General features: G+C 41.7%; 1 protein-coding gene across 1 annotated transcript in view; it reads left to right on the forward strand.

Annotated features, from left to right (window-relative positions):
* The window catches only part of FAM102A (family with sequence similarity 102 member A), a 770,447-nt gene that overhangs the window by 152,301 nt on the left and 595,119 nt on the right, over positions 1–23,027 (forward strand). The gene's annotated exons all lie outside the window — the stretch shown is intronic.

A 23,027-nucleotide genomic window follows, 5' to 3' on the forward strand; every position in this document is an offset into this window, starting at 1 on the left:
TTCAAAAAGCATACTTGTCATTTGAAGCCGTGATGGTGACTAGGTTACTGCTTTTGAAAATGTAAGCTGTTTTAACTTTTTTTCTTGTTGTGGGCATAGTTTACTGGTTAGTAGAATGTGTAATCAAGTTTCTTCCTTCTCATCTGCATAGGTTTTCGATGGCTTCATCTTATGTTTTAAACATCATAGAGTTTCGCACCCTGATAATACCTTCATCATCGCCATCATTATTTTCTAATGTGATCGCTTGTGAACAGGATAGACCAGACTTCCATAGTCTAGCAACAGCCTCCAGTTTATCTTGTGGTCTCTGACAGTGGGATTAGTCAGGAGTCACCTTCATTTTAGCATAAAATTATGGGTTGGCAGTAAAAATGCATAATTCTGTTGGGTAGATGGGAAGGATGAGTTGGCCAGTAGTGTTGTGAAATAGGAGCGACAGGTGAGTGGCTAGTGGGCTTTAGCTAGTGTGCACTGATAGGAAAAATCTAGTCTCTGATTGGCTGGGAGGGTGGTGGTTTTGCCTAGGAGTAGTGTGATTGAGTAGGAGTAAGTCTTTGAGTCGGTGTGCAGTTTCTTAAATAGGGCAGATATTGCAGTCTGAGGGTGGTTTGGTTTGCTTTAATGAAGCTAGTTCTTAAAGTTAGGTATATAAGAATGTTATTACATTAGGTATAGCAAAAGGTTTGTGGTTCCATCTGGCTTGCACAATACTCCCTTAGACAACCCAGGTTCTCAGCTTTATGTGCTGCTTGAGGCAATTGTTTTTTTATTTATTTACACAAATATTTTTTAATAAGAGGACTTGGAAATGTATTCAGTTTTGCCTCAGTGACTTGGACTCCTTGATAAAAAAAAATGCATCATAGTAATTGTAATTAGTACTACACAAATGCAAACATTTTAAAACTGACATCCAGTGCAGAAGGCATAGTACACTGTCACAACATTATACCAAGCAAGAGCATGTGATTTTTGTCACTGTTCTGGTAGGTACTAATTAGGGGAATTGTAACATTTAATATGTCAACCAGAAATTTAGATAGGGTGAAATGAACGGGGAAGATACCCCAGTCATAAGATGCCAGGACATGCAGTCTTTAGCAGATACCGATTTAGTGGAAGCGCAGTTACGACATTCAGAAATGACAGCATTGCATTTGCAGTGCGAGCTGAAGCGCTATTGCTTCAGCACTCAATGTGTGGTATACAGAATGCAGCAAGTTGCTTCTTACATTTGTAGCAAGTGTTTTGCTACACTTATGCAGAAAGAAAAACCTCATGGGTTCCTTGGAGGATGTTTTTAGAGTTGAGGATAGGGTGCACAAGATTGAGGACCTTCACCGGATTCCACAATACCTAGCTATGGCTCTGATGTCAACAGCTCGTGCTTCTGAAAGGTATTCCTATCAATGGAATCTAGTCTGGTGTGCTTTGACATGTTTTCTGATCTTCGTGTTTCACTGTTGCAATCATCACACTTGGGTTATCTGCCTGCAGGTAGCCCTCAGTTGGCCTGAATACCAGAGTCTTGGGATTTCTGCGTCAGATGCTGTCACCTCATCCATGACGTCAGGTCTATAAAACATGCAGCCAATGCCATTACATCAGCTTTTCTTGCCGCGAGGGAACCCAAAGCAGAAGCAGTTCGCAAGTGCCGGTCGGCAGCTACTTGAAATTTTCGTTTTTCGAGTTTCAAACCTGAAGTCTTCTAAAGCTAAGTACCCCATTGGGGATACTTTTTTCTTGCTCTAATCGATGTCAGAAAAAGTTAACAATTGTCTTGCCTGTGGAAAGCAAATACCTCACAGAGATTTTCATTCTTACTGTGTCACCTGTTTAGGCCCAGACCATGACATCCCTTGCTGTCGGTTTTGTGCCTAGTTCAACGCCCGAAATATTCATCGTTGGGCTATTTTTGTCTCTAAATTATTTTGCTCTCGTTCTCCATATTCTGAAATGGCTTTGGTAAGCCATGCAACTACTGATTTCCGAAAAAAAGCAAAGATAAAGACAGAGACAGATGGCATAGGTCCAAAACTGCCGACAACTCTTCTGTTAAGCTAGTCGCCAGTCCGCCCAGTACTCAGTGAGGCACTTTCGCAGCCCCTGTTACCCACTTCTACAGATTTGCAGGCCTCTACTGAGACCCATTCGGAGTCCGGTATGCTGCGAGATGCTTCTTCGACTATGGAACCTGCGGATGTCTCTACCTTGTATGGGTCCGGAGCCGTTGTGCAGGCACCGGCTTTTGAGGGTGTATTCAGACCTTCCGATGTTTGTATTAAACCGACTACTTCATTAATGGCTAAATCTACCGAATTTCTCAGGCTCAGAGTTCACACTACACCTAGGAAACTGACGACCAAAGCACATTCTCAAGCTCCCATGCCACAGAAGCAAATGCTTAGAATGGCTGAAAACCTTATTACTTTAATTAGGGGAGGCCAGCATTCCCCCTCTAAAAGACAAAGAATTGATTTTCATTCTGATTCTTCAGACCTTGAGTCTGATGACCCTGACCCCTGTGATTACCAGGACATACCCTTATCTACCTATGAGGACTTAGATGCCGTGGATTCAGTTCCCTCAGCCTCCACCCCAAAGGACCATTCTTTCAGTGAAACCTTGCATACCCTAAAAGAGTATTTCCACTGGGAATGCCAGGACTACCCACAGTCCAAAAAGAGACTTGGGGAATTTTTAGACTTGCCTCTGCATAGGCCTCTAGCCATTGCCCCTTTCCTGGATATTGTAGATGATGTCTTCATGGAATCCAGCCTTATCCCTGATATTTTACCATCTGCTCCTAGAAAGCCTGACAGATACTACAGAGTACCTGACTCTCACAAATTTCTTTTTAAAAATCCCACTGTGGATTCAGAGACCATTTCCCAGGGACCTAAAGGTATTAAGGCTTCTACAGTCAAAAAACCCTACCCCTTCGGACAGGGATTCTAGGGCTCTAGACAGATGGGGTAAGAAGGTATGTACCTCTGTAACTCTTGCCATCAGGGCTTTAAATTGCCAGTTTCACATGTTAAAGTACCAGCAGCATATTATTGATCTAATTAAACAAAAAAATGTTGTTGATTCCTGACTGTGCAGAAAATAAGGACTTACAAGACTTAATGCATTCTGCAAACCAGATTGGTAAACATACTTTGCAGCGTGGTTTTGATGCCCTAGAAGCATCTTGCAGGGCTGCTGTCACTGGGTCTGTTCTGAGAAGGCATGCTTTGCTGAAGGAACAAATCTTGCCAGACCATGTCAAGGCAAAATTACGTGATGCTACATTGAACCAAGAATGCTTGTTTGGCTCTAAAGCAGAAGAAGTTCTTAAAAAGATGGAGGAAAAAGCTAAATCCATGCAAACTGTTAAAAGATTTCTTACAGGTACAAACACCTATATTCAGTAGGCATTGGCCTTCAAAAAAACTGGTCCTTTCCAGTCCCTTCAAGACCTTCTCAGCCCAAACCCAGGGGCAACAGACCACAAAGACTACAGTCTCAGGGTATGCACAGATCTAAACAATGGACTGCTCCCTCCTCAAAAACTGGGAGTGGTAAGCCACCCCCTATGGAAAAAGTTCATAATGACTTGTCCTTAACCCTTCCCCAGCCATGACCAAGTACTTGCACCCCTAGGAGGAAAACTCACCCTGCATGCAAAAAACTGGGAGTATATTACTCAGGACCGATGGGTCGTAAACATTGTACCCCAGGGATACAGATTCTTGTTCCACTCTCTGCCAACCACAAACAAATTGCCGGACCTTCCTCCAAACCAGTGAACAGAGGCCCAAAAGCAAGTACTATCTCTTCTCCACATCAGGCTATTCAACCTGTGCCAACAGAGCAAGGGGGACAGGGTTTCTACACCAGGCTGTTCCTGGTGCCCAGGAGAGAGAACTCTTGGTGCCCTATTCTGGATCTGTCAACTCTAAACACCTTCAAATTCAAAATGCTTACACTCCAGCAGCTTCTTGTTATGCTAGCCAAAGACTCTTGGCTAGTCACCCTAGACTTAAAAGAAGCTTATCTGCACATCCCCATAAGAGAATGTTGCAGGAAATATCTACGTTTCAGGGCAGGCACTATGCACTATCAGTTGTTCGCACTTCCCTTTGGCTTATCTGCTGCACCCAAGGTATTCACAAAGTGCCTGGCTCCAGCCATTGCTTACTGCAGGCAGAGAAATATTCAAATTTACCCATACTTGGATGATCGCCTGATTCAGGCGGACAGTCGGGAATTGCTACTTCAGCACCTGACCTTTGTAAAGAGACTCCTAACTTCTTTGGGGTATACCATCAACGAAAAGAACTTGCATGTGGTACCCACCCAAAAGATTGTATTCCTGGGAGCAAGCTTGAACACAGCTTTCTAGATGGCATTCCTCACTTCAGAAAAGCAGGTTTGTCAACTTATTTCAAACTACTGGCCACCCAAACCCAGCTATCTGCAAGACAAATACAGCAAACCCTAGGGTTCATGGCCTCATGTATTCTACTGATTCCATATGCAAAACTGCATATGAGGAAACTTCAGTGGTACTTAAAAAGTTTCTGGTGTCAACATTCCCAGGACCTGGGAACAGTGATTCCTATCATTCCTTGCCTAAGGACAGAGTTCCTTTGGTGGGGAGAGGCTTGCAACCACAATAAGGGACTCCCTTTCTCACAATCCCCCGCCATCCAAACTCTGACAACAGACGTAGCAGACTATGCATGGGGGGCTCACATGGCAGGCAAATGCATTCAAGGCAAATGGAGCCCAGGACAAATTCACTGCATATCAGTCAAAAAGAAATGTTAGCTGTACAGAATGCAGTGACAGCCTTCAAAAACCTTATCCTGCCATGACAACTCCTGATAAAGACAAAAAAACTCCACAGGTATGTGGTACATAAACAAGCAGGGGGGAACTCACTCCTACCCACTCTGCAGGTTAGCCATGGCTCTGTGGAACACAGCCTTAAGCAACCAAGTGCACCTGCAAGCTCAATTCCTGCCAGGCAAAATAAATTCACTGGCAGACGACTTAAGCAGAAATCTAAAGGACCCACATGAGTGGAAACTGGAATCAAACTCATTCAAACTTCTAATACACAGGTGGGGGACACCAGAGGTGGACCTATTTGCGTCCCCCCAAAACCATCAACTAAACAAATTTTGCACCAGAATTCCCCACAGCCAAGCTTGGAAAGTGGATACCCTATCCTTCACATGGGAAAGCCTCTCAATCTTTGCCTTTCCCCCTCTGCCCATCCTTCCAAAAGTACTCCTCAAGATCAAACAGGACAAGCCAAGGACAATCCTTATTGCACCAGACTGGCCACGCCAGCACTTTTACCCACTCCTACACAGTCTGACAGCAGTGCCACCCTGGCACCTACATCAGACCCCCTCTCTGCTGTCCCAGCAGGAGGGACATATTTTGCATCCTCAGCTGCAAACCCTGAACCTGGCAGCCTGGCTTATTCCCTGAATACATCACCAGCAACCCTCAGCAAACAGGTGCTGGATGTTATGCTTGAGGCCAGGAGGCCCAGTACTATGAAATCCTTTTCAAAAATGTGGAATAGATACTGTTCTTGGAGCCCGTCTCAAGGGAGGGACACAGCCGTGCCGTCCTTGCCTCAAATCCTAGATTACCTAGTAGAGCTGCTCCACAAAGGCCTATCCTTCTCATCAGTTAAGATTCATGCCTCTGCCATCTCAACTCATTACAATTCTGAGCCACCCCTTTTCTCTCATCCGCTGATCAAGCAGTTCCTGAGAGGATCTTACAATTTAAGACCCCCCGAGGAGAGCTCCCACTCCTGCCTGGGACCTTAACTTTGTACTAGAGAAGCTCATGTTTCCCCCTTTTGAGCCTGCTGCTACAGCAGAGTTAAAATTCCTCCCTTGGAAAACAGCCTTACTGCTAGCCATCACTTCAGCAAGAAAAGTCTGAGTTACAGGCTCTTATGGCAGTGGAACCCTTCATTATCCTCCATGCGGACAGGGTTTCCCTCAGGACTAACCCATCTTTTATGCCCAAGGTGGTATCCAGTGTGGCTTTAAACCAATCCATCCATTTGCCAACCTTTTTTCCTAATCCTCAGAATAAAGGGGAAAGGATCCTGCACTACTTGGATGTGCACAGACTGCTCAGGTTCTACACTGACAGGACTAAACCTTTCAGAAAATCTGATCAGCTGCTAGTCAGCTTTGCTATAGGGGCAGAGGGCAAGGCCATTTCGAAACAAACCATTTCTAAATGGATAGCACACTGCATCCGTTTCTGCTACAAACATGGAAAACCTATCCCACAGGGGATCTGGCCTCATTCCACTAGGGCTGCCTCAACCTCTACAGCTTTTCTCAGGGGAGTCCCTACCAGGGAAATCCTGGAAGCTGCAACCTGGAGTTCTGTACACACCTTCACCAAGCATTATCACTTACCTATCTTTTCTAAATCCAGAGCCGGATTTTCCACGGCAGTCTTACAAGGCCTGCTAGCCAGCCCTACTACTTGAGTGCCTTCACCATTCCTCAGCTTTGGGAATCGACCCAAATGTGATGACTGCAACAGTGAAACACGAAGAACATAGTACAGTTGTGTACACTTAACATAAATGTAGATGTTCGAATGTATTCACTGTTGCAGTCCTGGTTACCCTCCCTCCAGCCCCGTCTTTCTATACTTTCTACCTATCCTCTTTTTTGGCCATATCTTATGGAAATGGTATTTACTTTTTACTGGAGGTGTTCCGCACCATTTGATTGTTTCCTATTTTGGGTGCTCCTGACATCTGGGTAAGAAAAACTGATGTAATGGCATTGGCTGCATGATTTATACCCATGATGACCTGATGTCATGGATGAGGCGACAGCATCCGACGCTGAAATCCCAAGACTCTGGTATTCAGGACGACTGAGGGTTACTTGCAGGCAGATAACCCAAGTGTGATGACTGCAATAGTGAATACACTCGAATATCTACATTTATGGTAAGTGTACACAACTGTACTTTTCTGCCATTCTGGGAATAATTCACAGATTTTATTTCTTCAAATACTTCAGCAGGAGCACTATATGATGTTTATTGTCATGTGACTTCCTCACTGCCCAAGAAAGCCGATCTCACTTTGACCATGTTCTTGTTTATGCTGGACTTTATGGTTTATCATAGTCTGATTCTTCTCTAAGGTGTCTTATTTCCTAGCTTTGTTGATGGTCTCTGAGATCTGTAGCTTGTTTTTGTTTTTGTTCCCCATTCCTGGCACCTAGGAGAGATAGCTAGGCACTTCTGTTGTGGGTTAATGAGGACTGAATATTCTCCAACAGATTTAAAATGATGTACTTACCATAATACTTGATCTGTGTTAAAATTAACTAAACCACCTTTGTCCCCATATCTGGACAGAGGTTAGTTTTTGTGCAGTTTTCATTTTGTTACCTTGTTTTAGCTTGGTCAAAAACTGGAAATGGAAAAGAGCGACACATGAATCATGGGAAATGGAGGTGGTTGTGTAACCTGAGAAGATTATTTCTTCTGAGCCGGCCATGTACTGAGTGCCTGAATCATGTGGTTTAATGAAGATTGGCCCCTCCAAACAGGTCTAGCATTATGGTGAATACATACCTATCGTATAACAATGATAGAGAAATAAGCAATGTATCTTTTAGCAACTCAGCACTAACAATGAATGTACATCCAAAGGATCAACAGGAAATGGTAAAGCAGTCTAAACATTGACAACTACCCAGAGCGAAGGTGCAAGTCACACAAGTTTAATTTCCTCCTTTAACTTGCATAGTGATACACATACTTTGAAAACTCTCGGATGTTAACATTTTATAAGATACAGACATATCAGCTAGTTTGACTTTCAGACTTTCTCTGTACTAATGGGAGAAGACAATATTCCACACTTCCTGGAGAAATGTAAAAGCATAATAACATTTTATGTTCTGCATTTTACAAAAATTATTCATGTTAGTGCATTTGATTCAGCCATGCTTTTGTACTTCTGATGTCAAGTTCGATTATGAGTGATGGATGGAGGTAAGGGTAAAATTCAGAGTTATGCATACTAATATTAAGGAATATGTGGTAAATTCCAGTTAGTTCATGGAGTTTTGAAATGATATATTCTTGGTCATTAGGAATTTCCATGACTGTGAGTAACTTGGGAGCTTGTCTAGACTAACCCTTTCCTTTTTCAAGCTGCAGATTGTACTGAATTTACATATAGAGCAGTCTTCTAGTAATGGTGCTGATGATAAACAGTATTACAGCATGAAAAATGATACGTACTTGGAACATAATGCAAGCAGTGTTAGGCTGTTGTAAATAACACCCCATCCCAAAACCTGGGTGGAGACCTCCACATCGAGTCAGATGGCTTTTTCATTGTCCTTATCCAAGTCTGATGTGTATCACTATTCCAAACAAAAACGTCTTTGATGCTGTGGTTTTATGACAGCCACGAGTTACTGACAGCCTTCTAGTGATGGCTCCAATGTCAGAGCAGTCTTACTTGCTAAAGCAAGAATTTGCATGCTAAAGATGTTTCAGCAGGCAGATGATAAAATGCTTGTCATACTGTGTCAGTTTGTTTGACTAGATCATTGGCTGATACCACTTGGTCCTATGAGAACATAGTTTTTATCTTTTTATAAAATAGAGGAGTTGTTTGACTCATACAGAAGACAAAATTGTTTTTCTGTTGTAAGGTTTAACAAAGTCAGCTGTGAGTTCAGCAACTATAATTTGTACGTAACTGTATTTTTTTGTCTTTGGTGTGCTTTACTTCATGTGACCGTTTGTCACAGTCCCTGGTGAATAAAGACTTGTACAAATTGTTTATTTAATTAGCTTTCATAAAAGAAAATTTCCCCCTTCTGCCATGAAAACAATAGAAATAAGTTCAGCTTTTCTCGTGTTACTTATTGCTTAAGTAGACACCATAATGGGAGGTGGGGATTTAGGTGGTTGTTATAATGTTTGTGTGCATGTGGTAAGTAGTGCCAAGGAAAACTGAAAACTCTGTAAATCACCAAGGAAAACCCAAGCCTCTGTAAATCATTCTGATGTTGATTGTATAGAAGGCAACAGAGATGATGCTAAGAAAATAAATGACCTTTTCTGTTAGCTGTGAGTAACTGGAGCAGAGCCAGCATGGACTTGCATTCAGGGGATGGTAACCATATCCGTTTGTGATTGGATAACTAGTAGTGTAGACCGGTGAGGACTGTGTGCTTAGATTTTAGTAAGACATTCAGTATGAGATAACAGGCTTACAAGACAAGCTGAAAAGAGCAGTGTTGGGAAACCAGTCTTTTGAGGTAGGTAAGAAATTTGTTTTAAGGTAGATTACAGAACATAGTCAGAGGAACATTTTAAGAGATGGAGGTGACTGCTGGGGTCCTGCAAGGATTTGTGTTTGGAAAAGTGATGTTCGATGAATTTGTGGTTGACGTAGTTTTAGAAATTTAAGACAAGATCGTGTGCTGAAGGCATGAAAATTGATGCAGTAGTGAAATAAGTTGGAAAGAGGCAGTCTTCAGAGGGACATAAGGAGGCTGGGGAGTGGACACAGAACTGACAGGAAAGTGAAGATACTGCACCTGGAAATGAACAGTCTGATAGGGATGATCTTAGGGCAGATACCTCAGGACAGGGAGTTGGGGAGCACAAATATAGGGCAGAATGAAATGCTAGGAATGGGATTTATTTCCTGGGGAGGGGGTTACTAAGCAGCTGCAGAGATCTAGACAGCATTGGCAATACCCCCCCCCCCCTTGTATTCTGTTCAGTTTCGTTGTCTATGCAGACAGGAAGTGAGGATACTGAAAAGAGTGCAGTGGAATGTGAAAGCGCGACAGAGATGACTGATGATGTAACTGCAAGGATTGTCTCGAAGGCTCAGGATAGGCATGCTTTAAGAAATAGGTGAGTTTTTTTCTGCTTTTTCTCCATGTGCCTTATCAACTGTCAAGCCTTACTTTCAGACTAAACCCTATTTGCTTCCTAGCTGTGAGGGGACTCCAGATCCTTTACATTGAAAGTTGTCTGTAGGTGGCCATTATTTAGGAGTTTGTGCCTTCCCTGGCAGCACAACAATTTGGTAATTTTTATATAGGGCTCCAAAACCTACCCTGTGTGGGGAATGGACTACCTGCTTCACAGGGAGGGCTGATTGCCCTCTCCCTGCAAGTGCACACTCCTAAATAGTCGATAATGAGGGTTATCAACCCAGGATGCCTACTTCACTACTGCCCTCCTCTGAGGGATTGTGGCTGCAAGCACCCCACCCCGGGTGGGCTTATCTATCTTTCTGTGCCTCAGCCATTAAAGACCTGAGCCACTAATTGAACTTTAGTAACGTGGGCTGTAGTCAGGACTGCATCCCACCACCTCATTGGCACAGGTCCACAGTAATGAGAGAGGTGCTATAATATGCCTGGTGAGGGGACAAATGGAGGAAGTATTGCTCAAAAGAAGTATTGGGGATAGGAATGAGGTATGGATGGCAGCCTAAGGGAGATGGATTTGGCATACGTATGATGTATTATTTCATGGAAAGGGTTGAGGGCAAATGGCACAAACTACCAAATTTGGAGGCTGAGTTCAGAACAGTACTGGCATTCTAGGAGCAAGAGACAAGAGGAGGGGAGGAAGAAAGAGGAATGGAGGGGCAGCTGCTGTGAACTAGCTTTAATTATCAGGTAAAAGAGTTGGACTTGGTACGATTTTCTACTTCCATCAGCCATATGCTTTTATTTCCGTAGCTCTTAATTTTTTTTAATTTGCATAAGTGAAGGCTGGGTTACATTCAACCTGCTGATATATAATGCTATCTTGTGTACTACTCACTTGTGGAAGCCATACAGGGCAAGTCCGGTAATCTTACTTCATGGCATACTACTGTCACCTTACCATAAACTGAGTGTACTGTTCACATGCCATTTTGAAAATACATTGCTTATTTGATATATAGCATCAGTGCCACAGGATATCATGTAGTATGAACTTAAAATTCCAGCGCCTTTCTGCATCAGTAAATAAGTGCTGGAATACTGCAGTTTTAGACAGAAAGATTCCTGTAAAGTCTGGACTGACAACTGGCTAGATTTCCATGGATATGTAAAGACATTACTGAACAGCCCATAGGTTTGTGCAGTAATTCATGCCTGTCACTGAATAGTGTAGTATCACATGGTTCCTGGTACAGCTGAGTTCATAGCCTCATCTGATTTAGTGTTTTATTTGTACCTGTTATAACGTTGGAAGTACAGGTATTATAGTATAAAACACAGAATGGCATCAAGGAGAGGCATAAAATATAGTTTTAAATGAATTAAAGCGTGTGTGTGTGTGTGTGTGTGTGTGTGTGTGTGTGTGTGTGTGTGTGTGTGTGTGTGTGTGTGTATGTATATATATATATATATATATATATATATATATATATAATATATACACACACCAAGGCATTAGACTAGGGAAAGGAGGTCCACACAGCCTACCTAGACCTCTCAAAGGCTTTCAACACCATTCCCCATTCTAGTATTATAGACAAGCTCACCAGCTTGAACATAAACCCCTATGTCAAGAGATGGGTTGCCAGCTGGCTCATGGATAGAACTCACATGGTGAGAGTTGCAGGCTCTATGTCCGACTCTAAACCAGTTACAAGTGGTGTCCCCCAGGGCTCAGTACTAGGACCCCTCCTGTTCGGTATATACTTCTCAGAGTACAGGCAAGCATAGGAGGACTATGGCTGAACAAGTTTACAGACGACTGCAAACTAGGGGCCATAATTGATTCTCCGGCTGATACAGACACCCTCCAGATGGGTCTCACTGAGATGGATACCTGGTGTCAAAATCATGGCCTCAAGCTAAATGCCAAAAAGTGCATAGTCATCCCCTTTGGAAAAAACAAAGTACCCGTGAACTACCACATAGGTGGTAGTCCCCTAAATACAGAAAATGTAATAAGGGATCTGGGGACCCAAGTAGATAGTAATCTCTCCTTTGATAATCATATTGCCAAGGTGGTTAGAAATTCCTTCTATGTGGCCCACCCTAATCACAAAAGGGTTTGCATCTAGAATAATAGAGGTTATTGTGCCTCTCTACTCATCACTCATTAAACCCATCATAGAATACAACGCCCCATTTGGGATGTACCTTACAAGACACCTGCAACAGCTGGAAAGACCATAAAAGTACCTCACCAAGAGGATTACTGGCCTCAAACAGATGCCGTATGCAGCCCGACTCGAGAAACTCCAGCTGCACTCGGTTGCATACCGCTTACTCAGAGGTGATCTCTGCCTGACATACAAGGCCATGTCCAACCCAGAATTGATGGACATGCTCCACCTAAAAAAAAAACAAATCCCGGAGAGCCACATGCTTTAGAGATATAAACATCACCACAATGATAAATAGGACATGCTGGAGGGATAGATTCCTATCCCAGAGACTCCCCATGCTTTGGAACAGGATTCCAATATACATCAGGCAGAGCCCCTCACTAACACTCTTCAAGAGAAACCTTGACGGGTGGACGGGAAACAGAAAATTTATCCCGGGCATCACTGCAGTGGCTGTGCTGGACAGTGGCACAGGGAACTAATGGCTCTGCTGGACAGAGGCACAGGGAACTAATCTAAGCGGGTTGTCGAAAGCCAATACATTCTGGCTAGGTTTATAAATGCCCTTTGGCAGATAGCCTAGTACTTACCTATGAACCTATATAAACACACACACACACACACACACACACACACACACACACACACACACACACACACACACACACACACACAATGTGTATGTATTTTTTATTTTTTTTTGCTGTTGCTAGGGGTCCCTTGGTTTGAACAGCACCTGCAGTTAAACACTTTTGTTCACCTTTTACATGTGCTTATTTCCTGTAGGGCTGGGTTAAGTCCAGGATTGTCTAAAATCTCTATGTTTACTTCTTAATTCTTTTATGTACAGGATTTCTTTTTTTGGGTGAGGGGGTGACAAAAAGATTGAAGAAGTTAGGTATATTCTGTTGCCATTTGGAGGAATACATTTTGGAAGGATCTTCTTCATATTCATGATATGGCTCTTATCTAGAAGCTAGTGTTATTACACATATGAGATTACAGTTCTCCAAGGCATGTGGATGGGAAAATACATAAGTCAGTAGGGAAAATAACATTTGCATAACTGCCACTGGACCAGCAAGAATGTCTGGACAGAAAGTTGGTGAGTTTTCCCTTTTCCTTTCTTTCAGGAAACCCTAGCATAGTGATCAAGGTGAAATTTCAAGCACACATGTATGAGAAAGCTAGAATCATTATGTTTCCTGGCTTAAACGGATAAAGCTCTTACGGGAAAACACAGCAACGGCATATCCAGATGTTTGAGGTCTTGGGTTTAAGTTCCAGATGAAAGCTTATGTTATCTTTTCACTTCTTTGATTCTGAAATGTTGGATGTGAGTGAAGCTGTCCTGAGGAGCACTACATGGGCTTGTCCCAGCATCAAATTATTTATTCTTTTATGTTTATGAATGCAATTTTATGTGTTATCTATTTCAAGTTTTTGTGGTCTGATCAGTTGTGTTTTGGGCTTTTAATATGTTCTGGGAATTTATTTCTGTAACATTTAATTCTGGCAAGACTGACTTTGTTAAAGAAACTAGAAACCAAAGGAGTACTATTCCTCCATGTATTTGTAGGCCCTAGTTAAAAAAAAAAAAAGTCAGTCTGAAAATTAAGCTCTTGTGTACTCTCAGGGGTGTCCCTATACTTCTTCATCTTTAAGGTTTATCTCTGTCTGTCTGTTTTCAGATATCCCATACCCACCTGTAAACTCACTTAGCCCAAAGACAGGCTAAAAAAATCACAATTGTTCTGTCACCCAGATATGTGCTTCAGCAGACTTTGCAGGTATCTTCAAAGAGTGATTACATTCCTAAGGCATAGTACTGATCTCAGGTCTTGACCCTCTTGGAAAATTAAGGCCCAGAGGGCTTTTTTCCACTTTGGTAACCTATTTTAGCATTCCAGATACAGAACACCTTGTTTTACGGTCCCCTCCAGTACTCGTACAAATCTGGGATCCCAAGCGTCCAGATTCCTGTGCAAACACAAGCTTTTCTCAAACTACTGTTGACTTGATTTTCCCCAGATAAGAAAATACAGTGAGTTCTTTATTTCCTGAAATTATTCCTTGACTGGGTTTAATGGGATTGTAAGAAACTTACAAATCGTTAGTGGCAGTATACATATTTGTAGAGTTTGGACTTTTAAGGCAGTGTCTAAATCTTATTGTTTCCATTTATCTATTCATTATTTACATTTTATCCTTAATTTCTTGTTGGAAATTTTGACTGTCCTACTGTAGGCACCAAGTAAACAATCAATCAATCAATGTGTCTGTTGGCTTATAATTGGGGGTCATACTGAGTTGTAAGGCCTGGAGTAGATAGATAATTAACTGCCAAATTCTGCATTTTCGCAGTATTGATTTTATGTCCTGATACCTGTCCAAACTTAAGGCAAACACTGCAGGAAGGTGAACCTCCATTTTAAAAAGAAAATGCCAATAAATAATTTGCATATAATGCATTTCATCTCAAATCCTGAACTGTCATACTTTCAAGTGCTACAGCAGGAGGTTCCAAATAAGGCACAAACAGGAGGGGGAGTAGACATCCTTGACAAGTTCCCACTATAGACTAACCAATGTAAAACTTGGCATTTTGAAATCTTCATAAATACTTTGCACCATCATAAATTTCAGAGAAAATCCTAGTGTTTCCAGGAATCAGAGCAGATAGTCCCAACTCACCATGTGAAGCGTCTTTTCAAAATCCTGGCTGGCTGGCTGGCAGTAATGTTATGTTCCTTCTCTGAATCTGTTGTATAAACCACAATGCCTTTAAAACATTGTATGGGTATGTCTAGTTGGGACAAAACCTTATCAATCAGGCTAAACCAAATTATAAAGTGTGGTGCCAACCTAGTTTTTAGCAGAGACATCATGATTTTGTAATCCTCATTGAATACTGATAATGAGTCTATAAAAACTAATCTTTAATGGATTATTACCCCTCAATAATTAAAAGACAGTCTTATCCTTGTAGGAAAGGGGAACTTCCAACATTTTCAGTATCCAATTGATTATATTCCAGAGCCACGGTACGTTCTACTCCCACCCATTACAATTCTGCAGACAACCCATCAAGAAGCAGTGACTTGTTCCGTGGCAAGCTGGCTATTGTCCTTTAAAGCGTCTCTGTTCCTACTAGTGCTAGCAAATTTCAGTCTGGCGGTGAGAAACCTTTGGTAAGGCAAAAACAATCAAATCCTACATGTACCCCTGGATTCTTGTCCTAGAATGTTCCTCCCATACATGCAGTTGAGCATAGTACTTTAGAAATGTCACTAAATAGTGCACAAAATAATCTGTTACTACTCTTCTGCCCAGGTCATGAACCCAGCCCTCCCACCTAGCAATGTTTCTCATCCTCACTCTGGTACTACAGATGCTTCCATCAGGCCTTTACGTTTTGGCAGTGCTCTCTGATCTTTCCAGCCCATTTCATGGGGCAGACTGGCAGTGCTGCTCATTTAAAATTTAAAGTTTTGCAGGGAAATTTCATGGGTTTTTTTGAAACTTCATTTTAGTTTGGTTTTAATATCTTTGTGGCTACCGTCAAGCATGAGATGACCAAGCCCCCATCACTGATTGGCTAATTTGTTCTCCCAGCATCTTAGGAAACCAAGAGCAAGTGGCAGAACCCAAGAATTATGGCCATAATCCAGCATGGAGTTAGGAAATGTTGCCTTTGCTCTTAAAACCTTTGTATTGGTTGAAAAGTATGGTGTTCTGCAAACAGTAGTGGGCTAGTACAAGTGCATGTCTCTGCTCACCTTCAATTCCAGTGTAGAGTGGTAGTGCACTCCTTGGTGGGCTTGTCACCTTGATTGTCCTTTACAGGAAATGCATTACCATTCCTTCCACAGGTGGAGCTCTTTTAGTGTCAGTTACAGGAAATGCATTACCATTCCTTCCCACAGGTGGAGCTGTTTTGGCAGTACTCTGACAGCACCTCCCACCCCAGATGGAAAATATGCCGTCATCTGCATACTCTGTTCCTTCCCAAGTTAGACACCTGCTGAAGACATTCAGGAAGATGGTGGCAGATAAAGTGCAGAAACTAGCTCTACTCTATTTTAGCATGGTGAACTAATGGCAAAGGTGGTCCCAGCGTTATCTGCTATTGAATCTATGATTATTGAACCCAAGGAAGCTGAACAGATTGTTAATGGGTGATGACAGGCATTGTCAGTGGTGTTATGACAACTGCTAATCACCTACATAAATTTCATTGCTGGGGTTTGAGCATGTGTACACGCTGTTTTTACTGATTAGTGCCTCCATGCTTCTCTGGCAACAGACTTACGAACTGCATAAGCAGAAAGTTTGATAAAATGCTTAGTTATGCTGGATTTTGCCTTTCAGTTCAGCAAAGTGAGGATACAAACTGTATCTTAGATGTAGCACGAGACATGCTATGCTGAACAGACCATGGAAGTGGTCACTTTAAGACTTGAGTGTTTAGTAAAGCTTTCTCTACATTTAAAAGGCTGCCACTGTTGACTGTAAGTGTGCTCCAGGACATGGATCTCCCCTTTGCTGCCTTCTGGCTGCACTGTGTGACCAGTATGTTAGTGGAGCCATATCACATGGAGCAGATTTCTTATATTCTTCTGAGAGTTATTCTTAAATCCCTTCTGCTACATTTTTCTCAATGTAGTTATTTTTAAATCCCCTCTATCACATTTTTCTCAAAGTATTCTATTTTGCAAGAATTTTGGTCTGCCTTTTTGTTTGATTTTAGAAGAGTACACAAATTGACTGTTTCAGGTATTTACTGTTGAAGGGATTTACCCTTGACTGCCCCTCCCCCCCAGCATAATATTTTCCAGGTTTCACTTGGTCTTGCATATTCGTCAGCACTTACCTGGATTTGGTCCATAAGGTCAGTGCACTGTCAGTAATTGTGTGTGTATACAACTTGTAATAAGTTTTACTGTTGTCTTACTTTAAAAACGTTCTGCATTACACAGAAGGCCTTTCAAGGACTATTTCCTTACATCTTGCACAGTGTTTTGAAATCCGCATCTGCTTTTACACCCTTATCCTCTATGTTGGGAATATTGCCTTAGAAAAAAAATATGAAGTTATATTTGTTCAGCTGTACTGTCTGGCTGGCCTACAGTCCATTTTCAAAGACTATATGTGACCAGGCTATTTACACATGTTTACTCTTGTTTACTTGGTCCCGAAGTGGCTTGGGTAAATTACCGGTGGTTTGATATTTACCTTATTTGCATCTCATCAGACATATATCTAAAAAATATGTTTTAAAATGAAAAGAATGGTTACAAATCCTGAAGAACAGTGAACTGAGCAGATGATTGCTGTATTTTTCTGCTTGCAGAGCTCTCGTAGTGAGTGGTATCATCTTAAATGTGACTGAGAAAACTGTCTCGCTTTATTTTCAAGCAAGTTAAAAACTGTATGCATCATCTTTTGAGAATTTAATCATTTATTAAAATTTCTTAGTAGTCTGTATTTAAAGTGGGACGAGAACTGGATACCTTCTGCTGCCACAGGCATGGTATTCAAGATCAAATTATCAAACGTTCAAAATTCTTGGCAGTCTGATGTTAAAATGCAGAACAGCTGTGTAAGTTTTTTTCTTTATTTTATAGTCTTACCACCAGTTATAAGTATTAACCACAGAAAATGCATGAATGCTCCAGAAACAGGGCTGAGGACCAAACATTTATTTTTCCCATGCAGATTAACAGTAGCGTATTTCTAGAGAATTTTTCAATTTGCTTTAATGATATATATATATATATTTTTTTTGCACTGCAGAGTTCTAAATACCTTAATGCTGTGATTAAATTTATTTTTCTAGTATGCAAGGGAGACTAACCACTTTGGTTGCAACGCAGGTCTGAATCAGGTAGTTTCTGAGCTGAGCTTTTTTTTCCTGCAGCATCCACTAAATGGCATATTACCCAGCTCCTCTGAATAATGCATTAAATAAAGTTAAAAAATAAAAAAGTCACTAATGTGCCACAATTTTTGGATCTAGATATCAACTGTGTTTAAACATGTTCCGTTTTTGATTTCTGATGTTGTTCTTTTTTGACTGTAAATTAATTCCGTTTTAGATCAGAGCTAATGCTGCAATGGTTGCAAGTTTGAACCAGATACACTGTGGATTTTTAAGTAGATGAAAGAAATTGATAATTTGTACAGTTTGTTTGCAGAGGCCAGTGCATTTTCATTACACTGCTTGTCCAAAGGCAATTGACTTGCAAAGTTAGTAAACCCTGTATAAAATTTGGTATGCTGATTATTAAAAGAGAAAGCCTATATTAAACATATGGACCAAAACGTTTTGGTGTGCATATTAATCTGGGTGGGTTAACTACCAGTTGATTACATATTCATTTCCATTTTTCCGCCAGACTGAATTAATCACTGAAAAGGTATTCGTTGTTACAGCTCTGGAAGGTTTCATAGGAGAAGGGGAGGTAGCAGATAACATTATAATTATTAGTCCAGACAAATTGACTTTTTTTCAAAATGTGATGTATGTGTACTTGCTGACTACCCATATTTTTGCAGAATGCCCTATTTTTGCCTCATACGTTTGGTCTGTTCCTCATAAAATTTGTATTTTTTTTTTGGGGGGGGGATCATTGAACACTGATGACAGTAAATAATGACAGATATTTGAGTTTCAAACTTCATATCCTTCATAAAATGCATATTAATTAATGCAAATGTTATTCTAGCAGCTTTCTAAATTTATAATAGCAGTATTTAAAATCTGTCCTATTTTTGGGTGGGGCCTTTGTCACCTCATTATTTTTATCATTGTGCAGATTTCTTGCGCTGAGAGGTTGAGCTGCATGGTGGGGGAGAACCGTAGCAGCAGCAGCATTTGCTAATAGCGGAGAGCATGCAGGCTGGAAATAGGAATAGGAAAAAGTGCCGTTATCTTGAGTAGTAGACTCAGCCCCCCTGATTGACACTGTCCACAGAAATTTGTCAGGCACAACCCAGCAGTAGTTGGGCCAGAAAGGAAGAGCAGTAATTGTCCATCAGGGCCAGAAAGGAAGGACTAGTTTTAGATTGTGGGTTCATGGCAGAGGTGATTACCAAGTCCTTGTCAAATTCCACTTATGTAGCCTTGGTGTGTGGGGGCCACTCCCCCCAGAGGTTCTGAATATCTTTCTGTGATGTATTTAGCCCTTATTTTTTTGAGAGACGACTGCTAAATTGAGCAGATAACAACAGAGTTGGTTACTTTCAAGCAGGTAACCAACACTAAGCAGTTATATCCAGCTCTAAGTTCAGTTCAGACATCTGATTGTGATAAAAGATGATGACCCTGTAATGTATTTTATTTTTGTTCCAAACAAACAGTTGCCACGCGTTAAAATATTTGCATGTTGCTTCACATAATCACATTAGTCCTGCAAAGCCAAAATAATAAACAAACAGCAACAGGCAGCTAGTCATTTTCCTCTACCGAAGATAGCCACAGCAGTTGTACCTACTCTGTGCGTATCAGGCGTTCAGTTACATTGCATAGCCCATCTTACTTCTTACAAAGTGTACACCATTCTTTCAGGGCCAGATAGTGACTGTTTAAACTGAACAAATGACAAGTAGGTCAGTTACATTCATCCAGCCATCCCCAACCCCAACAAACCAGTTCTAGCTATGACACCTGACTACATAATATTGTTTCACTTCCACCTTGTACTGCTTAACCTACAGACATTGAAAATGGTCGCTAAGGCCCCCTTTTTGGTTTGGTTCTATTGGTTTGAGCCGTGCACTTGCCGTACGTGCAAGTGCTTTACTGTCTTTGGGATGCTACTCATAAACACGTTCAAAAAAGAGGGATGCAATGATGGAAAAAATAAGCATATTATCAAAGAGGCAGTGTAAAATCAATAACTATATTGCAAAATTCGTCTACACAAGGTCATTTATTTTTGCTTCAGAAAAAAGCAAGATAGCTGCCCTCTTTTTTTATTGTTGCCACTCGTATGAGCATTTATATAGCTGCATGGAATCGGGAATACCAGACAGGACAAAATCATCATCCTCAAGGAAGAGTAAACCTGTCTGCTGGACGTCTACAATAAATAAACTGTATAGGGAAAAATTGCTGTCCAGGACCAAGAAGGAGCAGGTGTCTAATTGGAAGCAGTCCCTCCTTAGCCTAAATAAGCAAATAAGAGCACTAGTGAAATCCTCCAAAGCAAACGTGAAGTCCAAACTGGCCACATCCACTCAAGACAATGATAAGACTTTCTTCACATATGTCCGCAATCTCAAAGGAAGCACCCAGATCTGCTCAGAACTGGTGGTCAAGGACACCGAATACACAAACCCTGTAGATATAGCCAACCTGCTGGCAGACAGGTTCAGTGAAAACTTTACTCCTTTGTCCCCCCCCATCAGTAAAACAGGACAACCCCAATACCTGCCCCCTCCCCTTATCTCTAGGGGGCAAGTTATCACTGCCCTGTCAAAGGCAAAAAATACAGCCTCCATGGGACACGATAACATCCCAGGCTGCATCCTACATGAACTCAGGCAGGAACTTGCAGCACCATTAGGTACCCTATTCAACCAAAGCCTGAGTACCGGCTTCATCCCAGCTGAGTGGAGGACAGCTAATGTCATTCCTTTGCACAAAGGTGGAGCATCCACCAATCCAGTAAATAATAGACCCATCAGCCTAACTAGCCTGATCTGCAAGGCCATGGAGGGTATCCTCATTGACCTCATTAACAAGGACATTGGCAATCTCCAGACACTTGATCCCACACAGTTTGTTGTTTTTTAAGGGTAGGTCGTGCCTGTTAAATTTGGTCGACTTCTTTGAGACAGTCACCCGGGCCGTAGACGAGGGTAAGATAGTGCACAACGCCTACCTTGACCTGGCCAAGGCCTTTGATACTATTCCCCACTCAGGTATAATAGATAAACTCTCTCAACTAGGCAACAGTCAATATGTTACCAGATGGGTAGCAAACTGGCTCACTGATAGAACTCACCTAGTCAAATTAGGGGAAGCCACCTCAAGTAGTAGACCCGTACCAAGCGGTGTACTCCAGGGATCGGTCTTGGAGCCTCTGATGTTTGGGATATACTTCTCAGAGGTGCAGGCCCAATCTAGTGAGTTATGGCTGACCAAGTTTGCAGATTACTGCAAACTGGGTGCTGTCATCAATTCCCCTAGTGATGTGGACATCCTTCAAGAGGGTCCTCACCCAAACAAATGACTGGTGCCAGAAACATGGCCTCAAACTGAATTCCAAAAAATGTATCATCATCCCTTTTGGGGAGAATGATGTTCCCACAAATTATCACATTGATAATAAGGCACTAAGCACACAATCATTTGTAAGGGACTTGGGAACCCAAGTCGATAGCAAACTGACTTTTGACCACCATATTGCCTCAGTTGTACAGAAAGCTTTCTACATGGCCCACCTCATTAGTAAGGGTATGTCATTCAGGGACAAGGTGGTCATAATATCCTTGTATTCTTCCCTTATAAGATTGATTATTGAATACAATGCCCCATTCTGCATGCACCTCACAAAGCACATGCAGCAGCTGGAGAGACCAGAGTTTCATTACCCAGATAATCCAGGTCCTTCAAACATCTGCCCTACACAGAAAGCAGTGTCCCTCTACTCAGTCTCCTACAGACTCCTCAGACCCCACCCTGATGGGACTGCTGCATATCCGCAAGTCAAGCTCCACTCGAGTAACCTGCACGCAAGATCTCAACCTGGTCTATGACATTTATAGAACTTGTTGGCGGGACAGATTTGTGTCCCAGAGACTCCCCTTTTGTGGAATAGACTCCCTTTCCACGTAAAGCAGAGTACCTCATTAAACCTTTTTAAGCGCAACCTGGATAACTGGATGGAGAACAGAAAATGCACCCCTGGGATTCCACCTGTGTCCCTGCTGGACAGTGGTATAGGGTGCTGACTTGTTGAAACATGGACTAAATTCTTGGCTAGGCTTGTAAGGGCCTCAGGGGACAATAGCCTAGTAACTTCCTATGTAGTCTACCTACAAAAATAGGGCATCCTGCGTAGAGGTAAATCAAGCCAAAAAATTGGAACGTTCCGCTCTCCACCCAAAATCACCAAGCTAGAGAAATATTGTCAATAATAACTTATTGATCACTGCCAACATTATTGTAAAAAAGAGCAATAGCGTGCTCCACAGTCTACACAGGTTAAAGTGTTCCAGTTAAGTTGCTTCACACAAATCACAAAGCCAGATAATTATGGTCAAACTATATCTGGTTAATCACTGGCAGCATAAAAAACACAGTGATAACACTTGTCTCATGGTGCCATTCCTCTTGTCAGTTATCCACACAAACCACAAAGTCAGAAAATATTGTCAAAAGGAATCTGATCACTGCCAGTGTTCTGTGTCACAAATACGTAATAAGACTCTCCTCTCCATTTGTCAAGCACTGTAGCACATTCACAATTTCCTGAATCCATCTCCATTAAAAAAGAAAAGAAACAGAAACAACAAAAGTTTCCTTCAAATACCTTTGTGCCTAGATTTGAACATTGTGAGGTATCTACTCTCATGATCTTGCAACGTTAAACTTGACGTGAAATGAATATCAGGGTAAGTGGACTTAGAACATCACCCCGACAATGCTCGTTATGCCAAGGACGCATTTTTTTTACCAGGGTACTTAAATACATTTTTTTTTTTAGTGCAAAGAAATATTACTCAACAAATAAATAAGTAAATACATTAATAGGGAAAAAACTCAGTTGCCTAGTTTGCCTCTGTGTAAGGCTTGGCCTGTCTGCAGTACATAGAGTTTACAGGAGCTCACCAGTATGCCATGTAGACATAATCAACTCCACAT

This window comes from Protopterus annectens, chromosome 16.part0 (genome assembly GCF_019279795.1).
Source record: "Protopterus annectens isolate FY-2018-M chromosome 16.part0, PAN1.0, whole genome shotgun sequence".
Lineage (NCBI taxonomy): Eukaryota > Metazoa > Chordata > Ceratodontiformes > Protopteridae > Protopterus > Protopterus annectens.